Raw genomic sequence first — 26,135 nt, 5'->3', positions numbered from 1 at the left:
CAAGAAGGCTGACAGATGTCGAAGAAGCTACAGAGTGCAGTCGTGTCCAAGTGGTGGATCTGGAAACCACTAATCTGTGGAGTCTGAGAGGCGAGAAACGGCGTTACCTGTACATAAATCGTGAAATATATAAAGGGTGAAAAAATTATGCTCCAGTTCAAATGGGATGCATCTGTATATAGTAATCACGCACCAAACACGTACGATATTCATCTTCAGCGTTTCACAATTTCTATGTGTTACACATGATGTTGAACAAGTTGACACCAATACGTAAATTAAAAATTATGACCTTTTTCATTTCAGTCAATTTAAAAAAAGTATTTCAATATCAAGAACATATCCTAGAGCCGTAATTTAATTTTTACAGACACAATAACGAATACTTAGCCATTATTTTTAGGACACATCAGCCTACCTCTTACAAGACATACACATTACATAAATCAGGCTCAAGACTTCATAACGGGTCTAAAAGAGGTGATGGTCTTCGTTTAGGACAAATGGGCTTGACTGGGACAGAGAACGTAAATGATTTTGACGTTGACTTAGGGTCGAAGGCAGACTTTCCCGTTATCTTACATCCAGTAGTTTTATTTGTTCACTTTTGACTAGGAGATCGGTTATTCATAACTGTTTACATTTTTAGTGTATTTTCGTGCTCTGTGGAGTTAGAGAATACTGACCTTGGGAATGAGATCGTCCACCTTCTCCTTAACATCCGTCATCACCTTCTCACCATCCTTGACATTGGATGTCACCACTTTCTTGCCATCCTCGCCGACCTTCACCGTCTGCTCACGTACGATACCGTCTGGACCAGTTACTCTGTAACGTGAAAAGCACTATCTATGTACTTCAGTGCACCGATGTTGGAAGAAAATGAATAAAAGGATGTGTACTTTATCATCATTATTACTGACTCACTAACTCATACATCATATTTCTACAAGGATAACGACTTAAGGGATCGATAAAGTTATTGCTTAGTAGTGTTAAGGTAGGCTTACATTTTAATTTTCATACCTTGACAATTCTAAAAGCCAGTTCCACGAAATTCAGTAAGTGGAAAAATATGCATTTTTGACAATGAGAAAGACTCATACTTGGGTAAGTAACTGGTTCACAGATGTCTTAATTAACAGTTACATATTAACCTTGCAGAAATGTTCATTGTCTTGGTTTCTTTGATAACTAAACACGCAATAAATATTTTGCGTTTATTTTCGCTGGGTTTTGTAGGTACAACACATAGAACATTCATTAGGATCATCACATCACTTCATCTCGAAACTGTTTCATAATGAATTGGGTTCCTTAATCACTTTTTGTTCCATATTAACATCAATCAAAAATTAATAATTTGAAATGTTTTCAGTCTTCAGTGCAAACTGTAACGCATGTTGTAGGCCATCAAAAGTAGAGTATTCACTGAAAATAATGTGATCCATGCATCAGACAAAAAGTTCCCAAGGAAATCATTTTGTAAATATACAAACTGAGAGAAGTAGTCTGAAGTTCGAAAATTCCTTTACTGTGTCTTAGGATGAATTCTGTGAACTAAAACTGCCCAGCCGGCAGGGGTGACGGAGCGGTTCTAGGCGCTACGGTCCGGAACCGCGCGACCGCTACGGTCGCAAGTTCGAATCCTGCCTCGGGCATGGATGTGTGTGATGTCCTTAGGTTAGTTAGGTTTAAGTAGTTCTAAGTTCTAGTGGACTGATGACCTCAGATGTTAAGTCCTATAGTGCTCAGAGCCATTTGAACCATTTTGTTGACACATTTTTGAAAACGGCCCAGGTGATCAATATTCACGCTGCTCCTCTTCCTTCCTCACTTTGTTTTTAGTTTCAGCATTTTTTCTACTTTTCTTGCCTTCTTGGTGGAGCATTCTGCCCTTACTCTAGAAGAGTTTATTTCACCGCATGTCATCATCCTTCTAACGTATAATCATATTCAGCACCATTGGTATTTATACCTCCTCAATAACTTTTAATGTGCCATCCTCCTTGCCATTAGAAGTAGTCATTTCATCACAAATCCATATTTGCACTGTTCTTCGAAAAAAGACAGTCTTTTTGGAATTGAAGTACTCATTTGCATTTTGAGTGAAACCATCATCACAAAGTTTTATTTCCTTCCACTATTTTCTGTAGATTCTATAGGACATAAAAAGGTTTTAACTTTTTCATCAAACACTATGATTATGAGCGTTCTCCTTCAAATTACTACATCTACATTATACTCCGCAAGCCTCCTAATGGTATGTGGCGGAGAGAACTTTTGGTCCCTCCAACCCTGTTACATTCGCGAATGGTGCTTGAGAAGAATGATTGTCGGTAAGCCTCTATATTGGCTCTAATTTCTCAAATTCTGTCCTCGTGGTCAATACGCGATATGTATGTGGGTGGAAGTAATATGTTGTCTGACTCCTCCTGAAAAGTGCTGTCCCGAAATTTCAATAGCAAATCTCTCCGTGATGCACAACGTCTCTCTCTTGTAACGTCTGCCATTGGAGTTTGTTTAGCATCTCCGTAACGCTCTCTCGCTAGCTAAACGATCCCGTGACGAAACGCGCCGCTCTTCGCTGGATCTTCTCCATCTCTTCTATCAGTCCTACCTGATGGGGATCCCAGATAGATGAACATTACTCAAGAATCGGGCGAACAAGCACCTCATAAGTCATTGCCTCCGTGGATGGGTTACATTTCCTTAAGATTCTTCTGGTGAATCTGAGTCTTGTGTCTGCTTTTCCCATTATCTGTTTTATATGGTCATTTCACCTAAGGTCGCTCTGGATAGTTACGCCTGGCTATTTCACGGCAGACGCTGTCTCCAGCTGTTTGTCATCAATACGTTTATTTCCATGCGAGTATGACATTTTTCGTTTCGTAAGATGCTTTGACCTCTCCCATTTCTGTATAAAAAAGAATCAGTTCAAGAATAGCACGTAAACAGCTTCAGAAATTTGTATGCACACTCAATAACACAATAGAATTATACAAACAAGCTGATCTAAGGTGAACAATTGAAGGACTGTGCTGTGTCTAAAAAGTATGAGAAAATCATTGTCCGTTCTGCCACACAGAAGTACGAGAAATACATTTCAAGGTAAAACTGACAGAGAGACAACTAACAGTTAGGAACTAGTACATAAAGTGAGCATGGAATGTTTAAACGTTTTAAACGTCCCAGTGTATATGTTTATCTATAACTCTGCAACCAATAAAGATTTTATGTTCAAATCTTCATGTATATAGAGCTAAAGGTACCGTACAATGAATTGTTTGGAAGAAATTTTGAAAAATGAAGTTTTTGAGTCCAGATAACTTTATGTGTCGCCATAAAAAAGAGCTCCCCACAAGAACACGACGAACTACTCTGCAGTTGTTCAGTGCCACTGGCTTTTGCAATTGCCAATAGAGAGAAAGACGCTGTTTTATTTCCTTTAGATCTTTACAGACCGTTTTGGGACAACGTAGGTGTACAATATTATCACAGGCACCGTATGTACTGACTTCTGCTTCTATTTGGCTTTTATCCTATCTGACGAGTCTCTGTACTTGTCCAGTTAAGCTGAGCTAGTCATCTTCGCCATAGAAATCACTGTACCGAACACCTATTATTTTGCAAACCACCAACAGTGTTCGGTACAGTGACGTGTATAGCGAAGATGAATAACTCATTTTTACTAATCACTATTCTATGGTGTTATGCGTCACTACTATTATTATTATTATGATTATTAATGTTGTTTTTGTTGTTGTTAAAAGCTGTTGATGACTTTTGTCTAATCTCTTAAATAAATCTTATTCATTCTCTGATGACCAGGATATTACAAGTGTAAATGCAGATATTTTTATTGATGACTGAGGAAAGAGTTCTGAACAACATTACATCAGTATTTACTTGATTTGCAGACTAATAATTATATCTGTGAGCCCTAGCATGGTTTTAGGTTGGTTGGAACCTCGAAGTATATGCGGCACGAGAAAGCCTCAAATGCCTATTTTACTCTGGCCAGCAGATCAGGTGTTGTAGTGTGGGTGCGAGCACGCAAAAATATTAGTCTATACTGTCAGGCGTAGTCCACTTAATGGTGCAGTTACGGCCGTGCAGAAAACATGAGATAGTAAACCGTGCAATGTGTTTGTAGGAAGACTATTAGACACAGAGAAAAAAACAGCTTACGCACTAAAGTGAGTAAATATTAAGGTTCAATGATCACAATATCTACACTTATACCCTTAATTCCTTGAATATGATAATAAAGATAAACTGTAAACTACTTACTGTGACAAGAAAAGTGATTTATTCTGTTCTCTACGTCACTTATCTGTTTTCTGTGAAAATACCTTCACAACACCACAAAAAAGCAGTAGCACTCAAAGACAAGTTTATATACGTACCTACAGATGCAAAATTACTGTATTGTGGGTGCGGTCACTGTGCGAACATATCTGCATAGCGTCAGTGTAAGCAAACCCAGGAAGAAATCGAGAGCTACTGAATGCGAGCTCGAGGGCAAATCGTAATGTGGGCATTACTGTTGTCAGCTACTGAAACTTACTGTTAGTAAATGGAAAAAAAAGTTTCCAAACAGGGAATATAGCGCAGGTCGTTGACATTTGAACTTTTCCTCAGGTACAGGGGGTCGACAAAAATATGGAAACACCAAAAAGATAGCACATTACTGAGCCGTACTGGCCACGGCTTATCCGTCGTTTTAAACCTTGACTGTTACTTTCCGTTTGGTTTCCTACGGTTATTGCGGTTATGCGTGGTTCTTCCTCCTACGTGTGGCAGCAGCGGTGTGTATCAATATTCGCACCTTTTACTAATTTTGGTCTGGTGCTTATAGTTTCCGGCTAGCCGGTGTGTGGCAGTGGGTCGGTTGATGTGGATTAGCCAGGAAATCTCCTCACGGCACAGTGGACCGGGCCCGCTGGCGGACTCTACGCAAAAAATGGTTCAAATGGCTCTGAGCACTATGGTACTTAACATCTGAGGTCATCAGTCCCCTAGAACTTAGAACTACTTAAACCTAACTAACCTAAGGACATCACACACATCCATGCCCGAGGCAGGATTCGAACCTGCGACCGTAGCAGTCCCACGATTCCGGACTGAGCGCCTAGAACCGCTAGACCACCGCGGCCGGCAACTCTACCCAGTGTCGGAGTGTGTGGGAGCTGTTCAGATTGCTACGAGGTTCGTGGCTCACCGACCCAGGACATCAAAGTTGAGTGGTAATTTAATTACCGAAGACAGTCTCTTCAGTTTGTGCCGTTGGCTTTCATGGTTGGCTGTTGGGGGTATTCCCGTGAGCAACAGCGAGTGTTCAAGTTGGCTAAAGTTTGGCCTCCATCCGGTGGAGTTTAACTGTATTTTGGTTATTAAAAGTCCAAGCGCACCAGCGGAATTTTCTGTCTTGTGGCCGTTAGCGTTCCGGTTACCTGCCCTGGCCGCTGACGTAAAATTCCGGCTGTGTCCTTGTCGCTGTCCAACACGTGTGTGTAGTTTTGACAGCTTATGCATACTTGGTTGTGGGCGGCTACGCCTTTTACGTTTTGGCTTTGGAGTTCCTTGTGTACTGGTCGGTTGGAAAGCAAGTCGTCTTATCGGTGGGTCCGTTGACTGTCTCTTAGTTGGGTTGCCGGTGAATCGGATATAGTTGGACCGACTACCTGTCTCCCCTAAGCAGACGTTAATATTTCAAGTGCAGACCGACCCCCGGAAACTTCTGAGCGCCGCTGGTTGTACTGCCTTTTCTTATTGGTGTTTAATTGTGTATTTTAATGCCTCATAGCCGATGGTTTGAATTTTTATGCTTTTAGTGGGGTTAAATAATTGGCTTTCAGGCGTTTTAAAATTGAAAGTTCCTTACTTCTCAAGTCTTTCATTGTTTGGGCCTTCAGCCTCATTTAAAATATTTTTTGGAGAAAGCTTCGGGCCTTCTGCCTTTTGAAAATTCATTGTAGTTGTGTTTTTCAATCATGGGCCTTGACCCGTCTTAAAACTTAAATTCCTGACTTGTTAAATCTTAGACTGTTTGGGCCATCAGCAACATTAAAAAAAAAATTTAAGGATAAAGCCTACAGCTTTCAGCGTTGTAAAAATTTATTGTAGTTGCGTTTTGAATCATGGGCCTTCAGCCGTTTTAAAGATAAAATTCCTTATTGTTAAGTCTTAGATTGTATGGGACTTCAGCCTCATTTTTTAAAATTATTTAAGGATAAAGCTTTGGGACTTATGCCTTTAAAAATTTATTGTAGTTGTATTTTTAAATCATGGGCCTTCAGCCGTTTTATAAATTAAAGAGATTGCACCCTTAAGCCATAAGATTGTGTGACATATTCAGTCGATAGTTAATCTCGGAGTTTTGCGCTGTAATGTTTGAGCAGCTAAATAAAGTTATATTTGTTCGAGTGTAACTGACAGCCGCTCATTTTTGACCCCTTTCCACAATTCCAACTACCTATTCTGTCCTGCGGTTTTAACCAGGCGTTTCAATTACCATACCTAAAGCGGTATAGGAAAACCGTTGGCGTTCATAATAGGATCAGGTAGTCGCAGCTCTGATAAATGCAGATTTTGTATGGTTTTCAAAGGTATCTTACAGCATTCTTCCTACAAGATAGTGGCACGTGCACTTAACAATGATGGAACAGCTGCACATCTTTCTCTCAAAAAAAAAAAAAGACTGTAAAATCTCAATAATATTGAGATGTGGTGAATGTCGTGACCAGGGGAGATGTAACAATTAGTCCTCGTGCTCACGAAACCAGCCCTGTACGATACGAGCTGTGTGAGCAACTACTCTGTCATTTGGGAACACACAAACGTACCATGGTCTGAACCTGATAAGCCAGAATGGTCACATAATCCTTGGCGTTACTGCAACCCTCTGGTCGCATGACATATGCCTTTAGAACAACGTTTCCCTGTTATGGGCATATGCATCACTGACGAGCGCTTTCGGAATTTCTGCTCGCCGTGCAATTCCCAGCTTATGGAGCTCCCTTCTTGTTGTTTTGGTCCTGACAGGGTGCACGTGCATGACACCAAATTCTGCACTGACTTTTGCTGATGTTGGTCTTATTTCTCCTCAAAATCTTCTTCAATGACAGTCGATCAAGATCACTCAGTACAAACTTTCGTTCGTGTTGAGACTTGGCGGATGATGTTTTCCGGCTCTCCCTGTATCTAACATAAATTCTCGCGGTGTTTCCATTTTTTTGTCGGTTCAAAGAAACCAGAGGTTTTGTGATGCACCTTTTGCATTTCTTGCTTTTGCGTTTGCGTTTTCTTTAAAAGCAAAGAGGAAAGGTGAAGCGGTAGCCGAGAATAGAGCCTGCGCCTACCGTCATGTATTTCTGATTTTCAAATGTTTAAAAACATGTTTTTCCTGTGCTTCGGGATGAGGAAGGACTAGCTCTCTGCTAATGAACGAGGATAGATGCACGTTATTTTAGAGCGTAATCGGCGGCAGACATTTTGGTTATGAGAATAAGTGAAAAGTCTGTATTTTTGATGTGTGTAAAAGAAATAATACATTCGCATTTCGTTAGTGAAAAATTGAGTTTTTATTCCAAGCAGCACTGTAATAAGTAGAATTGAAGCTCACCTGTGTGCTTCGGAGTTATCGTGAAGATCCGTTTACCATATCATGGACACGGTCAAGGTTTTGCAGGTGAATACGGCGATCGGACGTAGTATTATTAATTGGTAAGCAAGAATCTACAGCAAGATAAAGACTATTTCGTCCATGCAGACCTAATATGAACTAATATCAACTCATTTATAGGTACAGCCCAGCTTACTGTGCTTGTCATAGCGCCGAAGAATTAATCTTATTATTTCCACATATCTGAACATTTTTAATATATATTTTTTAATTATATTATAGTTTCCCATACGAAAACAATCAGAAAATATCCCTGGACAACGAAAAAAATTTTTCCGGTAGATTTCGCGTCCACCCTATACGGGTGTAACGCATATTAAGTGCCGATATTTTTATATTTGCTACATTAATATCTAAACACACAAGCGTGTCTTTAGCTTTTCTTTGTGTGAAGCAGTCTCCTCACAAACACGTCGCAAACTTTACGACCTGATGTTTTCTGCACAGCCGTAACTACACCACTAAGCGGTCTACGTCTCTCAGTACACTCCAACACCTTACGGGCTGCACAGGGGAAAATAAGCATTAACGGCTTTTTCTTGCCACATGTAGTTGGAAATACCAACCAACCTAAAAACATACGACTCCTAGTAGCTATAATTATCAGTCTGCTAATGAAGTAAATACAGATGTAGTGATGTTAAGTACACTATCCTCAATCACCAGTAGAAATATCAGTACTTGGCGTGTTACACCCTGAATTTCCGAGCAAGGCGACGCAATGGTTAAGGCACTGAACACCTCAGTTCAGATGTCCCTTTGTGTTCTGTACATAGTGACCTCTTCGGCAGGACCTTAAACGCTAACATTTATCCTCTATGGTACTTCATAATGCCACATAAGGAAAGGTTGCCCATTCGATAACTGCCTCTGTCAGTGCTGTGTCTGTAAACATCACTGCGTGTAGCACAAAATGATATATTTTTGTTCATTTTGAGCACAACTGATACAACTAAAATATAGCCTTAGTGTGTCGTGAATAGACATAAGCTGGATGTGAGCATTAAATCTATTTGCCAATTTGAAAAGCCAGTTCCAGTAAGCGAGACATGTAAGCATCGGTGAAGGCGGGTCCCAGTTACCTGTTCAGAGACTTACTTGGTCGTTGAGACACTTTGGCCGTCACCTCCAACGGACGAGGTAGTGAAGGACGACTGTGTCTTCATCTCTTCAGACAGAGCGGCGCCGACTAGGAGCAGCAACACCAGCAACTGTATTATGGGATCACCAGTTAGTTGATTAAGAAACTTTAAGGTGTTGCATGGATTAATCGAAACAACAATGGTGAGCGCTATTGAAATCTAAATCTGTATAGACGATGAAAAACAATAACCGGTGGCAGTTCTCTATGCTTTGTTATTTATACAGCGTGTCCCAGGAGGAATGCTCACTATTCAGAGATACTTTTTTCTAAAAAATGAAGATAACAACAGTCAATTGGTTGCACAAAGTTTACAGCATTGACCTGGTTACGATAGCGACTAAGAATATCTTCGTCAGAATCAGTTACACTTACCCATACAAAATTGTAATTAATATAGGAGAACAGTAGGCATTCCAAAATCCTTAAGCAGTACAAGACCTATCAGAAACAGAACAGGTATTACTCACATACGTTCACAATGCATGGAGAGATAACAAAACCATCTGAGCTGAAGTACTCAAGTCAAATAAGCAAAAGTTATCGTGTAAAATCAACATTAAAACCACAATTATAGCAAGCGGCTAGGGCTGACAAACTAGAAAGTTTAGCAAGTGATGACGCAGCTACGTAGAAGCTGTGCAATGCGCTCTACTTATGGGGCGCGAATGGCGTAGACCACAAATTAAGTAAACAGCTCTATTACACTTGAAAGTAGTTATACAAGAGACAAGACCTATAACAGACATGTAAATGCAGTTTATGAATGAAACATACAGAAATTGCTGCATACTGAAACAGCATTTGACACACGCCACCGATCCAGTGCATAAACCAGAAAAGGGCTCAGAATGAATAGATTAAAAAGGAAGAATAAAAGCCATGGGATATAATGAAGACAAAAGACGAGATAAAAGATGTTTGACAACCTTCAGCCAAAGAACTACAGTACAACAAAAAGCTGCGAATAGCGTTTCGAAGCCTTTAAAGAAATTTTTGTTTCCCAGTTGCAGCTGTTCATTAAGAATGAGACCATCATTAACAGATATATGCGTAAAAATTTCCAATTCTTCATGTATATAAAATCTGTAACCTTTATTTTCTATATGGACGATGATTACTTCTTCAACTCCCTTCGGTTTATGGCCTGTATCAAGCAAATGAACAAAAACGACCAATTATGCACATTAGTACCTTTTCTTCCTAATAAATCCTACTTGTATCTCATATTGATGGCTCTTCCAGTCTGTCCTACGCGATAAACTTGACGAGTGTCGCAGGTTATTTTATAGGCCACTGAATGACGCAATGGAGTAATCGAAGATTTCAGACCGTGTATTAGATTTTTCTGAAAATTATTATTAGTGGAAAAGGCGCCTTTACATCCATATTCTAGCACACGATGAATTCTGTAGGAAGCCGTCGAAGAGCACTGAACTGAGAAAAAAATCTTCGCTTCCATTGCTGTCATTTCTAGTAATGTTGCCTAAATTAGTGACTCTGTTGCTAGTTTTTGCTTTGAAAATATTATCAACTAAGGCAAATTATTTACGTGACTTTTTCAATGTAATTCTGTCGGAGACAGCAAAGGACTTGGAAGAGCAGTTGAACGGAATGGACCGTGTCTTGAAAGGAGGGTATAAGATGAACAACAACAAAAGCAAGACAAGGATAATGGAATGTAGTCGAATTAAGTCGGGGGATGCTGATGGAATTAGATTAGGAAATGAGACACTTAAAGTAGTAAAGGAATTCTGCTATTTCGGTAGCAAAATAACTGATGATGGTTGAAATAGAGAGGATATAAAATGTAGACTGGCAATGGCAAGGAAAGCGTTTCTGAAAAAGAAAAATTTGTTAAAATGGAGTATAGATTTAAATGTTAGGAAGTCGTTTCTGACAGTATTTGTATGAAGTGTAGCCATGTATGGAAGTGAAACGTGGACGATAACTAGTTTGGACAAGAAGAGAATAGAAGCTTTCGAAATGTGGTGCTACAGAAGAATGCTGAAGATTAGATGGGTAGATCACATAACTAATGAGGAGGTATTGAATAGAATTGGGGAGAAGAGGAGCATGTGGCACAACTTGAAGAAGGGATCGGTTGGTAGGTCATGTTCTGAGACATCGAGGGATCAATTTAGTATTTGGGGGCAGCGTGGAGGGTAAAAATCGCAGGGGGAGAGCAAGAAATGAATACACTAAGCAGATTCAGAAGGATGTAGGCTGCAGTAGCTACTGGGAGATGAAGAAGCTTGCACAGGATAGAGTAGCATGGAGAGCTGCATCAAACCAGTCTCAGGACTGAAGACCACAACAACAACAACATTTTTGAAGAAATGGAAGTTTTTAAGCGTATATTCGTTAATGATGGTCTCATTCTTAATGAACATCTGTAGCTGGGGAATAAGATTTCTTTAACTGCTTCAAATTTTTTGACATACTGTCGTTCTTTGACGCAAGATCTTTACACACAGTTCTCAAGCATCATTTTCCTCCTTTTTTTCATTACCTTAGTTATATCCCATGGCTGTTATTCCTACTACGGTAATTCTGTTCATTTTGGGCACTTTAATGCTTTATGCACTGGACAGACGGCGTGTGCCAGTGGCTGTTTCAGTTTCCAGCAGTCGCTGTATATTTCATTTTTAACCTACGTTCACACGTCTGTTATTAAGCCTGGCCTCTTGTAATGATTTATTTCATTTGCAATATAGCTGTTTTCTTAATGCACTGCTCTGTTTCCCGTAGCGCCGTAAACATTTGACAAATCTTTCACTCCGATGTCAGCCCTAGCAGCTTGACGATATATATGTAATTGTGCTTTTAATGTTGGCTTTATAGGACAACTTTTACTTATTTGATTTGAGCACTTCAGCTCATATGGTTTTATTATAAAAAAAAATGGCTCTGAGCACTATGGGACTCAACTGCTGAGGTCATTAGTCCCCTAGAACTTACAACTAGTTAAACCTAACTAACCTAAGGACATCACAAACATCCATGCCCGAAGCAGGATTCGAACCTGCGACCGCAGCGGTCTTGCGGTTCCAGACTGAAGCGCCTTTAACCGCACGGCCACTTCGGCCGGCTGGTTTTATTATCCCTGTATACAACATGAAACTATGTAAATAAGAGCTATTCTGTTTGCAATGGGTCTCCCCCCCCCTACCCTCCACCTCTACACCCTTTATCTCCATTCCCAACATGGCTTCCATCGACTCTCCCTCTGGATGACGCACTCTCTCCCTCCATTTATCCCTCCTAGCAACTCTGATCCTCACCTCCCCCCTCCTTTTTCTGTCCTTTTCCCAGTCTCCCTCTACCCACCCCCCTGCCAACCTGTTTTTCTCTTTCCTCGTCCCCGTCTACACTCTTTTTGACTCCCTTCTCTCCCCAGAGTCGTTTTGCATTCCCCTCCTCTGCCTTTCCCCACTCCCTCCTGCGTCTGCCCTATCCCCCCCCCCTTATGAGTCCTCTCCCTCCGTCGGCTCCTCCTCCCCAATTCGTTTTTCCTCTCCTCCCTCCATTTTTCCCCCTCATCTGTCCTGGTCCCCCCCCCCCCCCCCCCCGAATCTGCCACTGGGCGTGATTTTTTTATATTTCTTGCGAACAGAAACCAGACTGTCGCCGTGATTTATAATTGTCTGTCTATTATTGTACCTGTCTGCTTCCTGTGTATTTTATTAGCATCGCTAACCTTTGTTTTATTTTTTCACTTCCACAATTTTCCGCCATTTTACAATTTAAGTCACTGTTTTTGTAGACTGTTTTTACTGTTTATTATCTTCTTATGTTTTAAAAATTCTGTAGGCGGAAGAGCGAATCGAAACTCAATAAGGAAAAAAAATGGGTGCCGTGGGACGTAAGGTTGTTAAAGTGTTTGTTCTTCTCCTACACTAAATAATTTTTTTTACAGGTAACTACAACTTATTCTGACGAAGATATGCTTAATCGATATCGAAACCAGGTCAGTGCTATAAAATTTGTGCAACTTTTTGGCTGTTTTTATCCTTCATTACAACTTCAATATGGTTGCCGAAAGTCAGCCATGTTCAAGATTGTTGATATGACAGGCAAGCATTCGAAGCAAAAATGTCTAATAAACAGGGGCTCTAAAATGCATACTTCAAGACCTACTAGCACGTCATCCTCTTCGGTACTGTGAAGCAAATCTTTTCAACTGCAAGCTCTTTGCTTTCTGTGTTACGAGAGGTGGTAAGATGAACCAAAGCAAGGAAAAAAGTCCAGTAAACATGGGCTCTAAAACGCATACTTTAAGAGCTATGAACACCTGCTCATCTGCTCTACTGCGAGAGACATCTACTGAACAAGTGCTCATAACTCTTGAGGTGTACATTTTAAGATCCATGTTGACTAGATTTTTTTTGTTCGATTGGTCATTCTTGTCGTATCTCTGAATGCTGAGATACCCTGTATAGGGTGCAGTCAAAAGGAAACGAGAAAGATAGAAAAAAGTAAGTAAACTGTTATGTCAAAAGTAATGTTCAAAACTGTTAATACATTTATCCCACTGTGAGTTAAGACGATCAGTTGCTTCATGAAAATATGTTCGCGGTTGCCTACGGAACAGTGATTGTACCCATGCGTGCACTTCTTCCTGGGAAGCAAATCGACTGCCACCAACATCTTTCTTCGGGCTCCAAAAGTATGGTAATCGCGTGGGGAGAGATCTGGACTGTATAAAGAATGTGTAAGAACTTCCCAGCGAAACTTCTGCAGCGTAATCGAAACAACCTTTGCAATATGTGTCCCCATTTTCCTATCTGTCGCGTTCTCATATGACTGCCCCTTACGTGAATATCAATGCAACGCAAAAGATTTATGACTTTATTAAGGGAATGCAGTACACAGAAAACAGTAGACAAATTCAGCTAGCTATAATCTGTTAGTTCGCCAAGACAAGTGGTAGTTCAGAGCAAGAGAAAGCTGAAGACTAGGGATCCTAATACACATGACTGATAGAACTATTTGTTAATGATAGCTACAAAAATAATAACAACTGCAGTAAACTCACGATTATCTACAGGTTGTCGTTTATCTGCGCGTCGTCCGGTGATCTTTTAAACATAAAAAAAACAAGTGTGAAGAATTGTGCTGATTAGAACGAGTAATTTCATTTGAAATTCGAATCTGTCGTTATACAGTCCTGGGTGATGAAAACATCTACCAATTTTTTTTAATATTTTTTTTTTTTTTTGTTGCGCATTTGCAACCTATGTCTTCAGCCATGTGTTGTGTGTACGCTAATTCTGTTTTCCTCTACAGTTTTACTCTCTATAACTCCCTGTAATACCAAAGAAGCTATTCTTCGATGCTTTATCACATGTCCTGTCATCCTACACTACTTCTTGTATGTATACGTTTCTTTCTCAGACGATCCTACAGAGAACCTCCACGTTCCTTACCTTATCAGACCGCATAATTTTCAACATTCTTCTTTAGCACCACATCTCAAAAACTTCCATTCTCTTCCTGTTTTCACATACACTGTGATTTACTGCCATGTAATGCTGTGCCCCTAAAGTACGTTCTCAGAAATTTCTTCTTGAAATTAGGATCTATGTTTGATACTATTACACTTATCTAGGTTAGCAATCCCTTTCTGCCTGTGCTAGTCTGTTTCTGATGTCCTTGCTTCGTCCCTCATTGGTTATTTTGCTTCCAAGGTAGCAGTATTCCATAACTTCATCTACTTAGTGATCACAAATATCGATGTTGTTTTTATGTTGCTTCTCATTACTTTCGTCATTCCTCGGTTTATTCCCAGACCACATTCTTTTCTGATTAGACTCCATTCAGCCGGTCCTGTAATTCTTTTTCACCATCAGAGAGTCCTGCAATATCATCAGTGAATCTTTTTATCGTCATTCTTTCACCCTGAAATTTAATTCCCCTCTTGAGCCTAGCCTTTATTTCCATTACTGCATCTTCGACGTTTAGATTGAACTGTAGGCGTTGCAACGCCGTCTTTCACCCTTTCTAATCTGACCACTTCGTTCTTGGTCTTCCAGTCTTATTGTTCTTTGTTCTTGTTGTGGTAAATGGCGACGCCTATGAACGGGGACTTTAGCAGCTAATTGAAGTCGCTGTAATCCACAAATTATGTTCGGTAGGGGATGAGAGTGAAGTCCTAACTTTCGAGAAACACATTACGCATACAGAGCCACTGACATGGGTTCACACGTTGTTAGAGCAAGCAGGACAAACATCACTTAAAACTTCCGAACTACTAGGCCGTGGTCGATGTATAAATAGCCTTGAAAGCTTACATTGTTTTAAGCAGGACAAAATTCTTTCGACTGTACCCATGTTTTCACTCTCCAAAAACTGAGAACCACCGTTGGAAAAAAATTAATGACAATCAAGGTATAGAAAAAAATGGCCGACTTTTTCGCGAAACAGAAATTTAACGAAGCGATAGGAAACACAGATTGTTTACACTTAAAATAAGAGTACATTGTCTTCTTCCTGCAAGTGACGCTTAAATAATATTATGCACCTACAAATGTGACATGTAGCGTATTTTTTAAATGCAGTGAACAACAGTTTTCAGTAAAAACACGTTTATTTAAGATTATCTGTATTTTTCGATTATTTGTGCAGTCTCGAGGCCACCTTAATCCGGATCCTGGGGAGCTTGCTATACGTGTCATTTTGGGGCGTTTCATTCAGTTACGAATGACTTCATTTCAACCTACTTCTCTCTTCTGTTTGACTTAAATTCGATTTTACTGTATTTTCAACAATCATTTTTACGTCCTTCGCTCCATGTCTGACCTGTTTTTTTTTTCTTGTTATGTTACTGGCTGGGAAATAATATTTCCTTATTATCAACAATCGTTCTTATGTTCTTCGCTCCCTGTCTGCCCTGCTTTTTTTTTTCTTGTTATGTTACTGGCAGGAAAACAATATTTCCCTAGAGGAGCTTTAAATAAGTAATGCAATACATTTTCTTCTGAAAGCCGGTTGTTTTTATTCTTGACTCCAATATACCATATTATTCCCCCTCTTTAGGCTACAATTTTTTTTTTCTAGATAATCTCCATTACATGCGACAGCCTTACGCCACCTTACTGGCAGGTCCTCTTTGCCCACATAATACCATTATCTCGCCGACGTTCGAGCCAACATCTTGCTGCATCAATACCCTCCCCATCATACCCGCACTGCTACCCGTGGATTGCATTGGTCCAAACAGATGGAACGTGCGAGATCCGGGCTCTAGGGTTGATGAGGAAGAACTTTCCAATGAAGGTTTGTGAGCTCCTCTCGGGTGCACAGACTTGCGTGAAGCATTGCGTCGTCGTGAAGAAGGAAAAGTTTACATTCTGTGGGGACAAACACACTGAAATCGTTTCGTCAGTCTCCTGAGGGTAGCACAATACACGTCAGAAGTGATTTTTGCGCCTTGAGGGAGAACATCAAACAAAATAGCCCCAGTCAGAGTCCCAGAAATCTGTCGTCACGACTTTACCCGCTGAGGGTGCCACTTTGAACTTTTTCGTCGGTGAAAAGGTGCTGTGGCTCCACTCCACGGATTGCCGTTTTGTTTCCCTTTCGAAGTGATGAACCTATGCTTCACCGCCTGTGACAATGTTCGACATAAAAATTGTCACGATCAGCCGCGTAAAGCGCAAGCAATTCCTCACAGATGGTCCTCCGTTATAATTTGTGGTCTTCTGTTAGCCGCCGAGGAACCTAGCGGATACACACGTTTGAGTGCCCCAACTGGTGGACCAGTGTGCCATCGCTACCAACAGAGACGTCCAGTGAGAAGTGACGTGTTTGATTGTGATGCGTCCATTACGTCGACTGAGAGTGTACGCACGTTCCATCATCGCAATAGTCACAGCTCTGAGTGTCAAGCCGGCATTCGGAAGATCGGACAGGTTTCCGTGATATTGTTGTGATGATGACCGACGCCTATCCCAACGTGTTCACTGTTAGGTCTCCGTAGACAATTTGCAGTCACCTTTGAATATATCTGTGATGTTCCTGTTTGCTCAATGACAGTTCCTTGCTTAGACACATCTCCGCTGCATATGTATATTTGAAGGCTACCTACAGCGCTGCCACCTATCGGAACTTCATGAAACCACAGGAGCTGAGGCGGCAATGTTCAACAACGTTCGGCAACTTTCGCATAGTTTCAATCGAAATTGGCGGAGAAAAAAATGTGTTATGTTACATATTGTACTCCTCTCGTAGCTCCCTACACAGAGATTACCTTTTTAAGATGTCCTGAAGTGAGATATCGCGCTGTTGAACTTTACCATGCACGTGACACCGGACCACTTACGCTTCCTATTAAAAAGGTAGGCCAACATCTGTTAGTTAATGATATGTTCAACACATCATTTGAAAGTTTCTAGTACGAAAATTATGCAGAACGAGTCAATTTACAGGATATTTATTCATGATTAGTCTTAACATCAGTGAACATAAGAACTATGTATAATTTTTCTTTTACAGGCTACCAACTTTAAAATAAAAGTTCCTCCATGGAATAGAAGCAGCTGTTCAGGAGGAATAATTTTAGGTTAATTTAATACTTGCTTCGCTACCTGACAAACATTTTCTGTTCTTGTACATGCACATCTGCATACATACTCCGCAAGCCACCGTATGGCGCTTCACGGAGGGTACCTAATGCCACTACTGGTCATTTCCTTTCCTATTATATTCTCAAATGGAGTGGGGGAAAAACGACTGTCTATCTGCCCCCTTACGAGCTCCAGTTTCTCCTGTCTTCTTAGTCCTTACGCGAAACGTACGTGGGCGGCAGCAGAATCGTACTGCAGTCAGTTTTAAATGCCAGTTCTCTAAATTTTTTGTTTCCTGAAAAAAGTCTTCTTTTCCACGGAGATTCCGGGTTCAAGAAGCATCAACGTAATACTTGCACGGTGGTCGAAACTATCGGTAACACACCTAGCTGCTCGCCTCTGAATTTCTTCGATATGTTCCTTTAATCTGACCTGGAGGGTGTCCCCAACACTCGAGAAGTACTCAAGAATGGGTCGCACTCCTGTTCCATACGCAGTCTCCGTTATAGATAAGCTACATTTATCTAAAATTCTCCAAATAAATCCAATCAAACCGTTCGGCTTCCCTATGTTATTGGGAAAATGATCAAGAATTTTTGTTGTGCGCATTCAACTCCTATCTGAGCTGCAGATAGCTTTATGGTTCAAATGGCTCTGGGCACTATACGACTTAACTTCTGAGGTCATCAGTCGCCTAGAACTTAGAACTAATTAAACATAACTAACCTAAGGACATCACACACATCCATGCCCGAGGCAGGATTCGAACCTGCGACAGTAGCGGTTACTCGGTTCCAGACTGTAGCGCCTAGAACCGCACGGCCACTCCGGCCGGCTAGCTTTATCGATGTGCAGTTAAGATTTTGTAGGATTTGACATCATTGTTCTTCTCAAACTGTGATACATTATTTACGAATAGTTCCAGTAACGGGTATGTGTGCTGTGATGGTGCAGTTAAAATGCATAATTCTTTGAAGAGTGCCGCGCGGAATGGCCCTGTGGTTTAGGACGCCATGTCACGGATTACGCGGCCCCTCCCGCCGGAGGTTCGAGTCCTCCTCGGGCATGGGTGTGTGAGTTGTTCTTAGCATACGTTAATTTAACGTAGTGCGCAAGTCTAGGGACCTTAGCAGTTTGGTCCCTTAGGGATGCACATACATTTTGAAGAGCACCTACATAGTGACCTCGGCTGACTATCACACTCTTGCTGTTTGTTTTTGAGCAGGCAAGACTTTCTTCTAAATGATAAGCTACGCCACAAAATTATTCCGCAAGACATTATTGTGTGGCAAGATGCGATATACGAGGGTTGGAACGTAAATAGTGGCAACTATTTACTCACAACCGATACAAAAGAGTTACATGTTTGCACCTGTTACTACCCTTAAAGGTAGTCACCAGCGTTGTGTAGAACCCGCTGCCAGCGATGTGGAAGGCGTAGTATACCGTTAGCAGAGCCTGTTCTATTGATGGTGCGAATGGAGCCGTCTACTGCCTGTCGAATCTCTGAAACAGTTCTGAAGCGAATGCCACGAAGTGGTTCCTTCATCTTCGGAATCAAATCGAAGTCACAAGGCTGGCAACGGGTTCTACACAACGCTGGTGACCACTTTGAAGGACGGGTACAGGTAAAAATAGTTGCCACTATTTAAATTCCAACCCTCGTATCTCGCTATTCGAGCGGTCATCGTGTCCAGCTAACTGCCATGGGGAACTTTGGCGTTTAATTCCCCATACGGTATGCATTCAGCCTCGTGAGGCCAATTGAAGAGTACTCGAGTGACAAGTATTACTGAGAGAGAGGAGTGCAACCTTATACCTCTCCATATCGCATCAAATGCAGAGGCCACCGTAGCGGCCGGTCGGCATCATGTAGCCTTCTGGTTCTGATCGCGGTTTATCAGAAACCTAGTCAACCACTTTTAATAATGCTGTTTATTCACATAAATAGCGTCATTACCGGTTTCGAACCGACAGATTCGTCATCAGACGACTGTTCGTGTTAAGATACACATTTGCTGTGTTTGCATCATCTTTCTGATGATAAACCTATCGGTTCGAAACCGCTAACAACGCTATTTATGTGAGTAAATAGCGTTATCAAAATTAGCTAGCTACTGTTTCCTTTTCTGTAAGAATTAGCTTGTACTTTGTACACAGCTAAGCTATCAAAATATCAGTATTCAACAAAATAGCACAACTTGTCCAAAGTTTAGACTAAGAAATTTCTGTTTTCATGTCAAATGACCTTAGCAAGGAATCCTTATTTTCCCAATGGTATCAATTGCTATCCCCAAAAATTTCTCCTCGCTTCTCATATCGCCAGATATAGAGCTCTTCAAAGCCATAATAAAACTGTTATTGTTATTACTGTTATCATTCATGGATAAACAATAAATACTAGCAATGGGATTAATAAGGAAAGTACGGCACCTACCGAAATTCCAAAGCATAAAGCATCTTCGAACTGGGAAGCATGGGAGTATACAAGTTGTAAGAAAATAACGACCAACAAAGAATGAGGAATGTGGTAAGCTTTCCACGGAACTTATTGACGAAAAGAATGTAATGGTATGGGGTGACTACTGCAGGGAAGAATAAAATGTTTCTACTCGCATGATCTAACAACAATCTAGAGGCAAATTTCAGATGGGGCTGAAGTTTAGCATTCTGGAAGTTAATTTCGACCATTGGTTATCTTAGTACAGCTTGAAACGCTCATTTTTTAAATCCCCATACCTACATCGAATACTTTACGCCAAGAATTTATTCACGCCTCACTAGGTGTTGTATACTTCTGATAAAATCCCACTCACCTTGAACATTGTTTTCCGCGGAAGAGCACCCGTTGTCACCTGGAACACAGATACCCTTCTGACTACTGCCTTTATAGCAGACTCAATCTTGTAGACTATAACGACCCGTTAACGTCATTTTCCCCTATCGAGAAACGATTTAAATTCCATTACTCTGTAATTTTTCCATTCACCTATCCTTATCTAACGGTGCCGCTAACACATAAAGTCTCCCTTTTGAGGAAGTTCAAGCCTTCTCGTAATCAATAACATCCTTTATTGTGGCACATTCCCCGCTTCACTCCATCTTAGTTTCAGTATGCGTATCGTGATGCACGTTGCCCAAACTGTGTCTTCATTTGCTCGGTGTCTTGATATGGGTCTTCTATTAGTTTACGCCACATAGTGAACCTCTGCCAACTTACTGCATGATTATGGTACTAGGAAACCAATATGCACTCTGTCTCTACTGAAATATAATTTTGTCTGTTAGTGTGCCTCGCAGTTACGCACTAGGAGTACGATCAGATATCTGTCTTTCATAAATCAAAGAAAGGGTAATGTCAAACAGGGCGATATTTGTGAATCCTTGGTGGTTAAAAACCTCGATGTCCTGAAACTCCACGCGGTGACAGTTTCACCAGCAGTAGTGGCTTTCTATTCTAAAAACACGAGTATTCCGTATCGATATAAAGTGAAGAACATCATTCACATAATCGCGAAATTATGAAGGGCAGATAAATACGAGAAACAATATAGAATCAGCTTTTGACAGGTCCTGTCTGCTGTATCCAAGTTATCAATTAGACTAATATGCAGAAGAATGGGAAAGAAACCTGGCGACCTTTTAGATAATAATCGATTTGGTCTTAGGAATGGCAAAGGCGTTCATCATTACAAGACTGTGCAAAATGTTTGAAAATGAGTATGTACTAAAGTTAGGTGTTGTATGTACTGAATCCAATAGGGAATGATAAAACAGGAATGCTGTAACATCTAGCATGTTTTTCGCCTTCCATCGTGTGTAGAAATTATGTCGTAAATGTTTTTATAGAGCATTACGTATTCTTTCAGCGAGTAGGCTAGACTTGAGATTGCATACAGTCAGAGATAAGGATCAAATGTAGAATAGAGCCTCATAAATGGCACTGCCTTTTAATTTTTATCACTCACATAATTCACCTATCAAACTATCTGTGTGATTTTTTAAATTTATTTATCGTTTGGCGTAAGCACTTGGACACCTGTAGCAAATCGGCCTTTGAAAATACTCCAGCTGAGGAGCTAAGAAAATTAGTACATCACGTTTTAGGCACATTAGTTATAAAACATTCATAAAATATGTAGCAAAATGAACAGCACAGTGTGTGGTGCAATAGACTGTAAAATGACCAGTAAAGGTAGGAACAATAAAGTGTACATTCTGATCAGTAGTTGAATGAATATTAAAGTCAGCTATAAAGAGAACATTAAAAACAATTAGTAGTAAATTTGAGAGGATTAAGGAACATGGGTAGCAAGGCTTACAGGTTAATTCTATGTCATCCATCGAGAAAATTGTAGCATCCTTCAGTTGGTACATATCTCGTTTTGGTCCTTGGTACACTCTGATGTTCCAGACACTCACAATATCGTCAACTGTCTGACGCAGAGCACGACAGTCAAATTGTAGGCCCGAGGATTTGCACCATTTGTACAGAAAGCCATGGTAGACTGCACGTGATGTTCGAATCCTATCAAGAGCTTTCCACTGTCAGCAGGGAAGTTCGAAACCAGTTGGTCTTAGTGCGGGGTCGGAAGTGGAACAGTAGATCGTCACGTTGTCAGCGCTCTTGTCTGTTAAACACTGTGCCACGACGTTGAAGTCTGTGTCAGGTAGTTGGTCCGCTATGACTAATGAGGGTTTCCCGGACCTCAGCTTTCTCAGTGATAAATGAGGAATGTCATTACCCACTACCAAGTTCGGGTCACTTTGAATCCTCTTATTTTGACTGACAAAGAAGTCATTTATGCTTAGCGGAGTTGGGGGCAAAGTGACTCAGCAAGATTAAGATTGCACCAATGCACGTTTCATGCACTCAGTGATGATACGCATTATGTTGTGCAGTTTGTCATCTAGCTTCCTTAAATAGTTGCTATTCAGCTACAAAGTACACTAGCCGGCCGGTGTGGCCGTGCGGTTCTAAGCGCTTCAGTTTGGAACCGCGAGACCGTTACGGTCGCAGGCTCGAATCCTACCTCGGGCATGGATGTGTGTGATGTCCTTAGGTTAGTTAGGTTTAAGTAGTTCTAAGTTCTAGGGGACTGATGACCTCAGTAGTTAAGTCTCATAGTGCTCAGAGCCATTTGAACCATTTGAACAAAGTACACTAGACTTATGGGAGAACCTCTCAGTGTGGAAGATGTCCTCCCCACGAGCTCTCCTATGACCGAACAGGCCTCGGAAGGCCCAACGGTTCCGAAAGACCGCCGTGTCATCCTCAGCCCATAGGTGTCTCTGGTTGCGGAGATGAAGTGGCACGTGTTCAGCACAACGCTCTCCTGGCCTTTGTCAGTTTCCGTGACCGGAGCCACTGCTTATCAAGTAGCCCTTCCGTTGTCCTCACAAGGACAATAGCACTCGGTCGACTCCGTCCGAGTGCTACCAAAACCCGACAGCGCTTAACTTCGGTGATCTGGCGCAAACGGCATTACCACTGATGCAAGGCCCCCATTTAATGCCACACTGTTTACGCGGTGTACTGATGAGTATGTTGACTTTAGCTGCTGTTGCTTCTAGGTTGCTTCTGGCAATGATATCGTGCGGTCGAGTATGACGCCAAGGTATTTAGGAAACTGGTTAGTGAAAACCCGTTGTTTCTCTTTTGATTGTGCTGACAGGCAGTTTCAAAGTAGTGTAGAATTTCCTAACAGCCTTACGATCTTGGGAAAGGGTACTGTCTGCATCTGCCGTCCGCCTGGCTTGGACAGCAGTATGATGATGCCACATTTGGGACAGAATGTGTATTTGACTGTACATAGCTTTTGTACGAGAGCAGTTCCACGAGTAGTTCAATTTTGTGATCTGAGAAAGTAATATTTGTGTGTAAAGCTAACCATCTGTATTCTTACAAGAATGTAAACCCTGTCTATAATTTATATAGTACATAACTGGACTTATTCGGTGATAATACGCTGAGGTGACGAAAGTCATGCGATATCTCCTAACATCGCCGGCCGAAGTGGCCGAGCGGTTAAAGGCGCTACAGTCTGGAACCGCACGACCGCTACGGTCGCAGGTTCGAATCCTGCCTCGGGCATGGATGTGTGTGATGTCCTTAGGTTAGTTAGGTTTAAGTAGTTCTAAGTTCTAGGGGACTTCTGACCACAGCAGTTGAGTCCCATAGTGCTCAGAGCCATTTTCTCCTAACATCGTGTCGGACACCCTTTCGCCCGGCATAGTGCAGAACCTCGATGTGGCACAGACTCAAAAAGTCGTTGGATGTTCCCTGCAGAAATATTGGGCCATGCTGGTTGCAATTGTGAAAGTGTTGCCGGTGTAGGATTTTGTGCACGAACTGACCTCCCATTCTGTCCCATCAGTGTTCGACGGGTTTCATGTCGGCGGTGTCATTCGCTCGAACTGTCCACAGTGTTCTTCAAACGAATCGCGAACAATTGTGGCTTACTGACATGGCGCATTGACATCCATAAAAATTCTGTTGTTGTTTGGGGAACGACAACGATGGATGGCTGCAAATGGCCTCTAAGTAGCAGAACATAACCATTTCCAGTCAGTTATTGGTTCAGTTGGACTAGCGAACCCAATCCATACTACGTAAAGACAGATCATACCGTTATAGAGCCAACGTCAGCTTGCATAGTACCTCGTTGACAACTTGAGTCCTTTACTTTATGGGGTCTGCAACACACTCGAATCCTACGATCAGTTCTTACCAACTGCAATCGGGACTCATCTGACCATACTGCGGTTTCCCAAGCAAATACGGTGCAACCCATATGGTCACGAGGCCAGCAGAGTTGCTGCAAGCGATGTCGTGTTGTTAGCAAAGACACTCGCGTCGGTCGTCTGCTTCCATAGCCCATTAACGCCAGATTTCGCCGCACTGTCCTCATAGATGTTCTCCATACCTCCAACATCGATGTCTGCTGTTATTGCACACAGTACTGCTTGTCTGTCAGCGCCGACAACTTTACGTAAACACCGCTACTGTCGGTCATTAAGGAAAGGTCGTCGGCCATTACGTTGTCAATGGTGACAGGTAATGCCTGAAATTTGGTATTCTCAGCACTGTGGATCTCGGAATGTTGAATTCCCTAAATATTTCCGCAATGGATTGTCCCATGCTTCTAGCACCACCTAGCATTCCGCGTTGAAAGTCTGTTAATTCCCATCGTGAGGGCCACAACCATTTGACACGAATCACCTAAGCAGAAATGACAGCTCCACCAATGCACTGTCCTTACCTTTGTCCCGTCAGCGTATAGCGTAGAAAAATTTAAAATTTCATTACTGTCTGTATCGTAAAAAGGAAGTTTAAGTAGTATGGCGTCGTATTACAAACTGAAATACCAGTTTTGTTATACAGAATGAACCATAGCTCTACCAACAAAATTTCGGCGGTTCATTGGGGATATTTTTTGAGTATTTTGGTGTAGGGTACTCGTGGTCTCTGGCAGCTCTTTACAGAGTAATCGCGTTCCTTTTGATTCCTTTTCCCCATTCAGCTTTCTATCTGCACTGCACTGGAAGTATCTGCATAACACTGCAAATGTCCACTGTATGCCCTGTGTATGTTGTCTGGAAACACTTATTCCATTCGGCGACGGTATCTGATGTTGTCAATGAGAAAGCCCATTTTGCTCTCGGACCTCAAGGCTGCATCCACTACTGCTCGGCTCTGTGTCGTTTCTTTTCCAGTTGAGTTAGTTGTTCGTTAACAGCGGTGCACAGCAGTGCTAGGTATATGTTTAATGATAGTTTGCCGAGATGCACCTCCGGTTGGGTTCACTGAATGTAGTTGAAGACCAGCACAGCGACGTAATGCAGTATTCTTCCATCTAAGGCAACCCCATTTACTTTTGTATCTGTTTGAGGATTTCTGCCTTAGTCTTTGCATTGTGTAGTTGCAATGCAGTCTTTTTCACTCTTTTGAAGTGTTTTCCTGTAGAAAATGGTAATTGTTGTGACAAACTGAATAATTCGTAACTATATAATTACCCTGCAACTGGACACCGGAGACCACGGGTCCCTTTCACCAAAATACTCAGAAAATAGCCCTGAACAGCCTCCGACATTTTGTCGGTGGAGTTCTGGCTCATCCTGTATATTCTATAGGTACATTTTAACATATTGTGGGCTACATATATTTTAGCAATTGATTGTCCTGCTGTGTGTTGTGTTATTGACGGTCAAAGTAGGAAGGATATAAAATGTAGACTGGCTATGGCAAGGAAAGCGTTTCTGAAGAAGATAAAATCGTTAACAGCGAGTATAGATTAAGTGCCGGAAAGTCTTTCCTGGAAGTATTTCTATGGAGCGTAGCCATGTATGGAAGTGAAAAATGGACCATAAATAGTTTAGACAGGAAGAAAATAGCAATTTTCAAAATGTGGTGCTGCTGAAGATTAGATGGTTACATCATGTAACTAATGAAGAACCACTGAATAGACCTGGGTAAAAGAGGAATTTGTGGCGCAACTTGACTGGAAGAAGAGATCGGTTGGTAGGATACGTTCTATGGCATCAAAATATCACCAATTTAGTATTGGAGGGAAGCGTGTAGGGTAAAAATCGTAGAGGGAGACCAAGAGATGAATGCACTTAGCAGATTCAGAAGGGTGTAGGCTGCAGTGGTTACACGGAGATGATGAAACTTGCACAGGGTAGATTAAAATGGAGAGCTGCATCAAACCAGTCTCTGGACTGAAGACCACAACAACAA

Source organism: Schistocerca americana, chromosome 8 (assembly GCF_021461395.2).
Source record: "Schistocerca americana isolate TAMUIC-IGC-003095 chromosome 8, iqSchAmer2.1, whole genome shotgun sequence".
Lineage (NCBI taxonomy): Eukaryota > Metazoa > Arthropoda > Insecta > Orthoptera > Acrididae > Schistocerca > Schistocerca americana.
This window is presented reverse-complemented; position numbering follows the sequence as displayed.